Source organism: Terrapene carolina, unplaced genomic scaffold (genome assembly GCF_002925995.2).
Source record: "Terrapene carolina triunguis isolate 2854851 unplaced genomic scaffold, T_m_triunguis-2.0 Scaffold517, whole genome shotgun sequence".
Classification (NCBI taxonomy): Eukaryota; Metazoa; Chordata; order Testudines; family Emydidae; genus Terrapene; species Terrapene triunguis.
In genome coordinates this window covers 3,578,174-3,588,500 of record NW_020664868.1, presented here as the reverse complement: position 1 = coordinate 3,588,500, position 10,327 = coordinate 3,578,174, and positions in this window count along the sequence as shown.

The following is a 10,327-nucleotide window of genomic DNA, read 5'->3' as shown; positions in this document are numbered from 1 at the left end:
CGCGTTCTGGCGGCGGCAATTCGGCGGGAGGTCCTTCACTCCCAGGCGGAGTGAGGGACCGTCCGCCGAATTGCCGCCGAATACCTGGAACTGCCGCCCCTATCCGGAACGGCCGCCCCAAGCACCTGCTTGAGAAGCTGGTGCCTGGAGCCGGCCCTGAGAACAGGAGTACTTGTGGCACCTTAGAGACTAACAACTTTATTAGAGCATAAGCTTTCGTGGGCTACAGCCCACTTCTTCGGATGCATATAGAGTGAAACATATATTGAGGAGATATATATACACACATACAGAGAGCACGAACAGGTGGGAGTTGTCTTACCAACTCTGAGGGTACGTCTATACCCAGCCGCTAGTTCGGCGGCTGGAAATCGAACTTCTGGGTTCGACTTATCGCGTCTTGTCTGGACGAGATAAGTCGAACCCGGAAGTGCTCGCCGTCGACTGCGGTACTCCAGCTAGACGAGAGGAGTACCGCGGAGTCGACGGGGGAGCCTGCCTGCCGCATCTGGACCAAGGTAAGTTCGAACTAAGGTACTTCAAACTTCAGCTACGTTATTCATGTAGCTGAAGTTGCGTACCTTAGTTCAAATTGGGGGGTAAGTGTAGACCAAGCCTGAGAGGCCAATTAAGTAAGAGAAAAAAAACTTTTGAAGTGATAATCAAGATAGCTCAGTACAGACAGTTTGATAAGAAGCAAGTGTGAAAATACTTACAAGGGGAGATAGATTCAATGTTTGTAATGGCTTAGCCATTCCCAGTCCTTATTTAATCCTGAGTTGATTGTGTCTAGTTTGCATATCAATTCCAGCTCAGCAGTCTCTCGTTGGAGTCTGTTTTTGAAGTTTTTCTGTTTTAAGATAGCCACCCACAGGTCTGTCATAGAATGGCCAGACAGGTTAAAGTGTTCTCCCACTGGTCTCTGAGTATTATGATTCCCGATGTCAGACCCGTGTCCATCAATTCTTTTGCGTAGAGACCGTCCGGCTTGGCCAATGTACACGGCAGAGGGGCACCGCCGGCACACGACGGCACATATCACATTGGTAGATGTGCAGGTGAACGAGCCCCTGATGGTATGGCCGATGTGATCAGGCCCTATGATGATGTCACTTGAATAGATATGTGGACAGAGTTGGCATCGGGCTTTGTTACAAGGATAGGTTCCTGGGTCAGTGTTTTTGTTCAGTGATGTGTGGTTGCTGGTGAGTACTTGATTTAGGCTGGGGGGCTGTCTGCAAGCGAGGACAGGTCTGTCCCCCAAGACCTGCGAGAGCACCTGCGGGATCTCTGTCAGGCATTCTTGGAACTGCAATACCCACCTGCTGAGGTGGGGGGGCGGATTGACAGAGCCAGACGAGTACCCAGAAGTCACCTCCTACAAGACAGGGCCAACGGAGAAAATAGCAGAGCACCACTGGCTGTCGCCTTCGGCCCCCAACTGGAACCTCTCCAGCGCATCATTGGAGATCTACAGCCTATCCTGGGAGATGGTCCTTTACTCTCGCAGGTCTTGGGGGACAGACCTGTCCTCGCTTGCCTGTGACTTTTACTAAAAATATTCATTACAAAATCATAGCTTAGTCATGATCTCCAGAGCTGGTTGAAAAACAAAATAGTTTTGGGGGAACACTTTCAAAATAATTTTTAAAAGGGAGATTTTGTTTGTTTCTTTGGTTGGGTTTTTTGGGTTTTTTTTTGGTAGAAAATTTTAATCAGAGCTTTTCTGCTTTCAAAAAAATGTTCAAAATGGACATGTTTTGGTGTTCTCGCACGCTTCCCTTTTTCCATTTTGCTGCTGAAAAAGAAGAAAAGAGGAAACACCTCCTGGAATTTGGGGGCTTCATCCCCAAAATATGGAAAGTTTAAAAAAAACCACAACATTTTCAGTTTTTTTTAAAAAGGCCAACTTTCAACATAAAAAGTGTCGAAAAAAATTCAACCAGCTCTAATCATGGTGTTTGTTACACAGGAGCTGATTGTTCCTGGCATAGGCACTGATGTTTATTTTTCCCGGGGGGAAGGTGCTCCGCCCCTGCTCCGCACCAAGGCCCCATCACCACTCCGCCCCTTCCCCTGAAGCCCTACCCTCGGTCCACCTCTTCACGCCCCGCTCCGCCTCCTTCCCCAAGGCACCCGCCTGCCACCGCCCTCCGCCTCCTCCCCTGAGGTCCCTGCCCGCCCACCTCTCTCCATCCTCCCCCAAGCACCTCCCTCAGCCACCAAACTGCTGATCGGCAGCAGCACGGAACAGTTGTACTGGTGGGTGCTGAGCACCCACTTTTTTTTCCCCGTGGCTGCTTAAGGCCCGGAGCACTCACGGAGTTGGCGCCTATGGTTCCTGGCATGGGAACATTTCCCAGGGCAGAAATCCTCCTTCCCCCTTATTCTATTTGCTTTCCCTCCTTGTCTGTCTAATTATGCGCCCTCCCACCTGCTTCTGTTGCTTAGAGAGGACTAAGTGGGAAAATCAAGGGCTTTTTCTTACCACAGAGAAAAGCTCCATGTGCCCAACACATGAGCTAATAGACTGCCACCTTAGGTCCCCCTTCCGGAAACTATTTTAAGAGTGATGCCTAAGTATAAATATGAGTAACTCCAATGCAAGTGCTAGGGTGGGGCCTGGGAGGCCAGGGTTCTGTTCCCAGCTCTGCCACAAAAATGCTTTTCCAGATTTTGAACAATAATTTCCAAATTAGACTGTAAATTTACAGCTACCTACTGTAGGGTGCACCAGCAGTAGACGTGGCAGGACTTGGCTTTGATGAATAGAGGATCTTTCATTAAGGCTGCTGGACACAGGCACTCCCTGAGTGTGCTGTCTAATTTCATCACTAGGGGTCTCCATAAATCTAATCAGCTTTTTGACAAATTTTTCGTGTCAAAATAATTCATCCAGTTCCAGAGTTTTCTGATCTCCAGTTTGTTTTATTCAGTGCAACAAAGTAAAGGGGAAACAAATCTGTCCAGAAAGGGAGAGCCTCTGGAATGGAAAGGCAGCAGCTGAGAAGGGCAAATGCAAGCTGAATAGGTGTTATTCAGTGCAGTGTCGCCGGTGCGTAGTGTGGGGATCAGGAGAGGAGCTTCACCAGGAATAACCCTGTGAGGACTGGGAGGAGGAGAAGCCCAGATGGTCCTGGAGTTGTGCCAGCCGCAAAAGGGGCTGGTCCCTTAGCTGTGCCACTTGCACTGGGGGCTGGTCCCTTAATCGGACTGGTTACACTAGGGGCTGGCTGCTTAGCTGTGCCACTTGCACCCAGGGCTGGTCCCTTAGTCGGTTCAGACTTGCCAGGGGCTGGGCTGCATGTGGCTGTGGTTATCTTCATGTTGTCTCTGAAGGGCCCTGAATCTCCTTTTAAAAGGTTGCAGGCGGATTCAGTGGCGCAACCCTTCATGGTGGTCTGTATAGGATATGAACCTGCCCCTGGAAAAAGAAGCAGCTGGTCAGTGTCAAGGGACTTTTGTCTCCTTCTGTCACCATTACCCATAAATCCACACCTCCTGCCCTTCTAAACCACAACAGCCTCAGCTTCCTCCTCTGCTCTGTTCCCTGCACTTCCATCTAGGCCTCCCCTTTGCTCCATTCCCCAGAGCTGCATGTAAGCCCTCCATGGCCTTCACTTCTTCGTCTGCTCTGCTTCCCCCTTCTCATCTAGGCCCCAACAACCTCCCCCTCCACGGCTCTGATGCAGGCTCACTGTGTGTCCTTGGACAAATCACTGGGACTCCAGATCTAAAACCCACTGATGACACCCATTCACCTCAGTGGGCTTTATATTAGTCCCACTCTTCATTGAGCAACGAAACAATTGATGGTTGGTGGCAGGGAGTGGGATCTCTAAGAAAAGAGGCCTTGTGTTAATGAAGGGACCAGGCTGGGACTCATAATATCTGGATTCAATTCTTTGCTCTGCCACAGACTCCCTGGTTGGCCTTGGGCACATCACTTAGGTGCAGATTTTTCAAAGGAGTGTAACATAGGCGGCGGTTGAATTTTAATGGGATCTGGGTCCCTTACTCCCCAAACTCCTTTGACGATCCCAGCCTTAATCTCTCCGGGCCTCAGTTTCCTCATCCATACAATGGAGATAATAATCGTTCCTTTGACTATTTAGATGGTAAAATCTGTGGAATGGTGAATGGCTGTGTCTGTGCAATACCTGGCACAACGGGGGACCCTCCCAATCTCAGTCAGGGTCTGTGCAGCGCCTAGCATAACAGGGCCCCCAATAGAAGAGATCTAGTACAAGGGGAAACAGACACAGAGACTAGCCTGAGGTCACACAATAGGCCAGTTGCTGTCCGACATTAGAACCCAGGTGTCTGGAGTCCAAGCCCAATCCCTTATCTACCAGACCATAGGTGTCGTCTGAGCGGAAATAATAAGAAAGCAAATAACATACCAGAATAAATAAATTCAAGTTACCCATTGTTATGCTTCCAGTTACTGCGATGCAATGGGTCTCCGATCCAGTGCAATCTAAGGTCGCTTCGCTGCATGGCAAGTTAAACAAAGAAGAACAGGCAGGGCAACGCCGACCATTTGGGATTGTGTTTGCTGGGGGCACTGTGAAGAAGCAGAGCAAATGCAGTCAACTTGGGGGATATTCCAGAATAGGCTTCAGGACAGAGAGAGCAGGTTAGGGTTGAACAGCTCAGCCCTACATCCCCCATACAGGAGCTCAGGAGACACTGGACGTAGCAAGGTTAGTGGCATGAGTTTGCAGCACAGACCAATTGAACCATGCCCCATGTGGAATCAGCTGCAGTTTGTGGCAGTCTAGAGCCACATTCACTTAATTCCACCTCTTCCCCCAGGGACCCAGTGCTATTCAATGGAGCACCCCCTGCAGGCAGCAGGACTGTTCTCAGGGCTCAGTATAACTCACTGCAGCACTCCCTGTGAGGCAGGAGACTGTTCTCAGGGGCTCATTCCAGAAAAGAGGGGTGAAGATGGGCAGAGGGGGAGGAGGGGGAATGAAGAGGAAGAATTGGTGTGGGACTGTTAGCAGGGTGGGGAGATAGCGAGAGGGATACGTACTTGTAACGGAGGCTGTACTGCAGGCATCCCCCACACAACAGGTGGTGCTCTTCCTTATTGCCATTCCCTCCCCAAACCTCGTAACAACAGGGCTGGCTCTGCACTCACTGGACGCCATGCAGGACTTGGTTACCTTCTGTATATCAAATCCCACTGTACAGAAGGAGAAGACCGATGTTTACTCACCAACTCTGCCACCCTATCCCCACGCTCCTCAAAAAGACGGCTGTGTCTTTATCTTTACTCTACCCAGGCAGAAACTGAAGCATGGAGACTTGCCTGAGGTCACAGAGTCAGTAATAGAACCCTGGAGGCCTGAATCCTAGCCCACATCCTGCTCCAACTCAGAGCTGGCCTTTGGGAAAATGGCGCCCTGGGCGAACTTGTATTTTGGCACCTCTGGCCCCCGTGGGCACAGTGTCCCCCCATTGCCCCTAGCCACCATGGGCTCCCCATCCCCCATCACCTCTAGTCCCAAGGCTTCCCACTCCACCAGGGCCCTGCTGCCTTTCCCTCTCCCCCCAGTGCTTAATTTATATTGAAAGAGGAGCTCAGCCCCAGCAAACCTCGGCACAAATTAAGAACTGTCTGGGCGACTGGAGAGTGGCAGCTGCTAGCTGGGTGCCTAGCTCTGAAGGCAGTGCCGCCGCCAGCAGCAGCAAAGTAAGGGTGCCATTGTATATGGTGTCTTGCCACCCTTACTTTTTGCTGCACTGTACCCCCTTCACCCCACCCCCTGCATCCCCCTCCTGTGCCCCTAAACCCTGCACTGTGCTCCCTTTGCCCCGAACCCATGCACCCCCTTCCTGCGCGCCTAGCCCTTGCACTCTCCTCCTGTGCCCACATGGGGAAACTGACCTGGATGCAGGGAGCAGCTGACACTGCTGCTTGCTCGCTCCCCCCCTCCAACGCTGCTCCTCCACGCACCCCTAGTGAGTCATGGGGGGAAGCGACGAGCAATGTCAGGGCTCCCTGGTCACTTCCTCCCCCTGACCTGCATAAGGGGAGGGCAGGAGAGCTGCAGCTCCTGACGCTTGCCTCACAGCACAGCCCAGGTGGGGAAAGTGACCTGGATGCACGGAGCGCTTAGCGTTGTTCCATGCTCCCCCCGTAGGCACCGACTCTGTGGGTGTTCCAGTTCTGGAGCACCCATGGGGAAAAAATGGTGGGTACTGAACACCCACCGGCAGCCCCCCTATCAGCTCCCCCCTCCTCCCCAGAGCCTCGGCTACCCTGTGGATCAGTGTCTCCCTCTCCTTCCCTGTGCCTCCTTCCTGCCATGACCAGCTGTTTTGCGGCATGCAGGAGGCTGGGAGGGAGGGGGAGGAGTGAGGACACGGCGCTCGGGGTAGGGCGGAACAGAGTGGGAAGAGGCGGAGTGGGGTTGGGAAGAGGTGGGGCAGGGGTGGGGACTTGGGGGAAGGGCTGGAGTGGGGGCAGGACCTGGGGGAGAGCTGGCGGTCGAGCACCCCCCCGCACTTTGGAAAGTTGGCACCTAGGTTCCCCTCTTCACAGCCTCCTAGGGGGGTACAGAGGAATATTGGGGCAGAGGGCGAGCAGTATATGTGCGTCACTCCTTGCACCCCCACTCCTCTGCTGGGAGAAAGCAGGGAGAAATCTGGGCACTTCCCTCCACATGTCATAAGAACAGCCGTACTGAGTCAGACCAAAGGTCCATCTAGCCCAGTATCCTAACTTCCGACAGTGGCCAATGCCAGGTGCCCCAGAAGGAATGAACAGAACAGGTAATCATCAAGTGATCCATCCCATCGCCCATTCCCAGCTTCTGGCAAACAGAGGCTAGGGACACCATCCCTGCCCATCCTGGCTAATAGCCATCGATGGACCTATCCTCCATTATTTTATCTAGTTCTTTTTTGAACCCTGTTATAGTCTTGGCCGTCACAACATCCTCTGGCAAGGAGTTCCACAGGTTGACTGTGCGTTGTGTGAAAAAATACTTCCTTTTGTTTGTTTTAAACTTGCTGCTTATTAATTTCATTTGGTGAGCCCTAGTTCTTGTGTTATGAGAAGGAGTAAATAACACTTCCTTATCTACTTTCTCCACACCAGTCATGATTTTATAGACCTCTATCATAGCCCCCCTTAGTCGTCTCTTTTCCAAATTGAAAAGTCCCAGTTTTACTAATCTCTCCTCATACGGCAGCCGTTCCATACCCCTAACCATTTTTGTTCCCCTTTTCTGAACCTTTTCCAAGTCCAATATATCTTTTTTGAGATGGGGCGACCACATCTGCACGCCGTATTCAAAATGTGGGCGTACAATGGATTTATATAGAGGCAATATGATATTTTCTGTCTTATTATCTATCCCTTTCTTAATGATTCCCAACATTCCGTTCACTTTTTTTGACTGCCGCTGCACATTGAGTGGATGTTTTCAGAGAACCATCCACAATGACTCCAAGATCTTTCTCGAGTGGTAACAGCTAATTTAGACCCCATCATTTTATATGTATAGTTGAGATTGTTTTCCAATGTGCATTACTTTGCATTTATCAACATTGAATTTCATTAGCCATTTTGTTGCCCAGTCACCCAGTTTTGAGAGATCCTTTTGTAGCTCTTCGCAGTCTGCCTGGGACTTAGCTATCTTGAATAGTTTAGTATCATCTGCAAATTTTGCCACCTCACTGTTTACCCCTTTTTCCAGATCATTTATGAATATATTAAATAGGACTGGGCCCAGTACAGACCCCTGGGGGACATCACTATTTACCTCTCTTCATTCTGAAAACTGACCATTTATTCCTACACTTTGTTTCATATTGTTTAACCAGTTACCAATCCATGAGAGAACCTTCCCTCTTATCCCATGCCAGCTTACTTTGCGTAAGAGCTTTTGGTGAGGGACCTTGTCAAAGGCTTTCTGAAAATCTAAATACGCTATATCCACTGGATCCCCCTTGTCCACATGCTTGTTGACCCCCTCAAAGAATTCTAGTAGATTGGTGAGGCATGATTTCCCTTTACAAAAACCATGTTGACTATTCCCCAACAAATTATGTTCATCTATGTGTCTGACAATTTTGTTCTTTACTATAGTTCCAACCTGTCTGCTCAGTACTGAAGTCAGGTTTACCGGCCTGTAACTGCCGGGGTCTCCTCTGGGGCCCTTTTTAAAAATTGGCGTCACATTAGCTATCCTCCAGGCATTTGGTACAGAAGCTGATTTAAATGACGACAGTTAGTAGTGCTGCAGTTTCACATCTGAGTTCCTTCAGAACTCTTGGGTGAATCCCATCTGGTCCTGGTGACTTATTACTGTTTAGTTTATCAGTTTGTTCCAAAACCACCTCCTTATGACATTTCAATCTGGGACAGTTCCTCAGCTTCGTCACCTAAAAAGAGTGGCTCAGGTTTGAGAATCTCCCTCATCCTTGAGGGTCACCTTTGTGAGTTTGTGGCCCTCCCCTACCAGCCAGCAATGCCCACCTCTCACTGCTGCACAGCACCCTGGGCGGTTGCTCAGGTGGCCCACCCCTAAAACTGTCGCTGCTCCAACCCACTGGCCCCATTCTCCAAGCTGGGAATAGAACCCAGGAAGCCTGATACCCAGCCTACCTCCTGCTCCAACCCCCTAGACCCCTTTCTTCACCCAGAACTTGGAATCGAACCCAGTGTGCTCTGGTCCCTGGACCATGGTGGTGTGAGATCTGGCTCATCTACCTATTTGGGTTTCAAGCAGAAGGATGCCACAGGAATCTTCTCCAGAGCTGCAGGTCTTCATGCTGCCCCTGCAATTCCTGCCAAAGTCATTGCAAACTTCACACTGCAGACTGGCACCTAGAAAAGGAGAGAGAAAATTATTCATGTAGATTTGTCCCTTTCTTGCCCCCTCACTGTCCCCTGGGTTCTTAGGGAAAGCATCTGGTGCAACCTGCTTTCCAGTGCTGAGGTTTTTCTATTTCACCACACAGACAGACAGACAGGCACGCACGCTCTGACCCTGGCTTCATATTCCCTCTATTTAAAATTTCCTGCAGGAAAATCTGCATTTCCCAACAGGGGGGTTTCAAAAGTGGATTTTTCCCACAACATTTTTTGTGGGGGATAAAACACCAATTTTCCAGCCATTTCTAAAAAGGAACCAATCAGAACACGTATTTGAGGACTTCAAGTATCAATATTTCCATAATATTTCAACGTGTTGTCATGCCAACTCGCGACTTCACAAGGAATCTGTTATTTTCCCTTTGACATGTCCAGTTGGCCCATTTTTCTGATACTGGCTTTTTGGTAACAGAGTTTTCATGGGTGAATACGTGTTGCGTCTGACAAAGTGGGTATTCACTCACGAAAGCTTATGCTCCAGTACATCTGTTAGTCTTAAAGGTGCCACAGGACTCTCTGTTGCTTTTTACAGATACTTGGCTTTTTGGTGACATTTATAAACAAATTTATGTAAAGGACCAAGTTGGACTCTTTGTACAACCTAGAATGCAAGTCCCTGCAGAGAAATAGCCCTGACTCACCCAGACCTAGGAGAGCAAAGAGGATGCAGAGAAAAAGGGGAGTCTTCATTGTGATAGGACGAACGTGAATTAGAGTTGGGGTCTCCAATGCAGCAAATTCTCCGTCCAGGGATTTATGCAAGCAGGGGCTGAAGGGAAGTCAGAAGAGGAATTCCACCTGCAAAATGCAATAAATTGGATGGTGTGATGTAAGTGTCATTAAGGGCCCTATGAAATTCATGGTCCATTTTGGTCAGTTTCACAGTCATAGGATTTTTAAAATGGTAAATTTCATTATTTCATCTATTTAAATCTGAAATTTCATGGTGTTGTAATTGTAGGAATCCTGACCGAAAAAGGAGTTGTGGGGTGGTCAAGGGTTTTTTTTTGTTTGTTTTTTTGGGGGGGGGGCGGGGATTGGTACTACTTATTTCTGCACTGCTGCTGGCAGTAGCGCTGTCTTCAGAGCTGGGCAGTTGGAGAGCAGTGGCTGCTGGCTGGGAGCCAAGTTCTGAAGGCAGAGCCATCGCTAGCAGCAGCGCAGAAGTAAGGATAGCATGATATGGTATTGCCACCCTTACTTCTGCGCTGCTGCTGGTGGGGTGCTGCCTTCAGAACTGGGCAACCCCCCTCCAACTTCCTTTTGGATCAGGACCCCCAATTTGGGCAACTCTGGTCTCCCCCATGAAATCTATATAATATACGGTTAGGGTAACTATTAGCATTTCCTGTGGCGAGAGCACAGGTTAATGACGGATTGTGTAAAGAACCTCAAGGTTTTTTTCATCTGCCACCTTTACTTTTCTTGCCT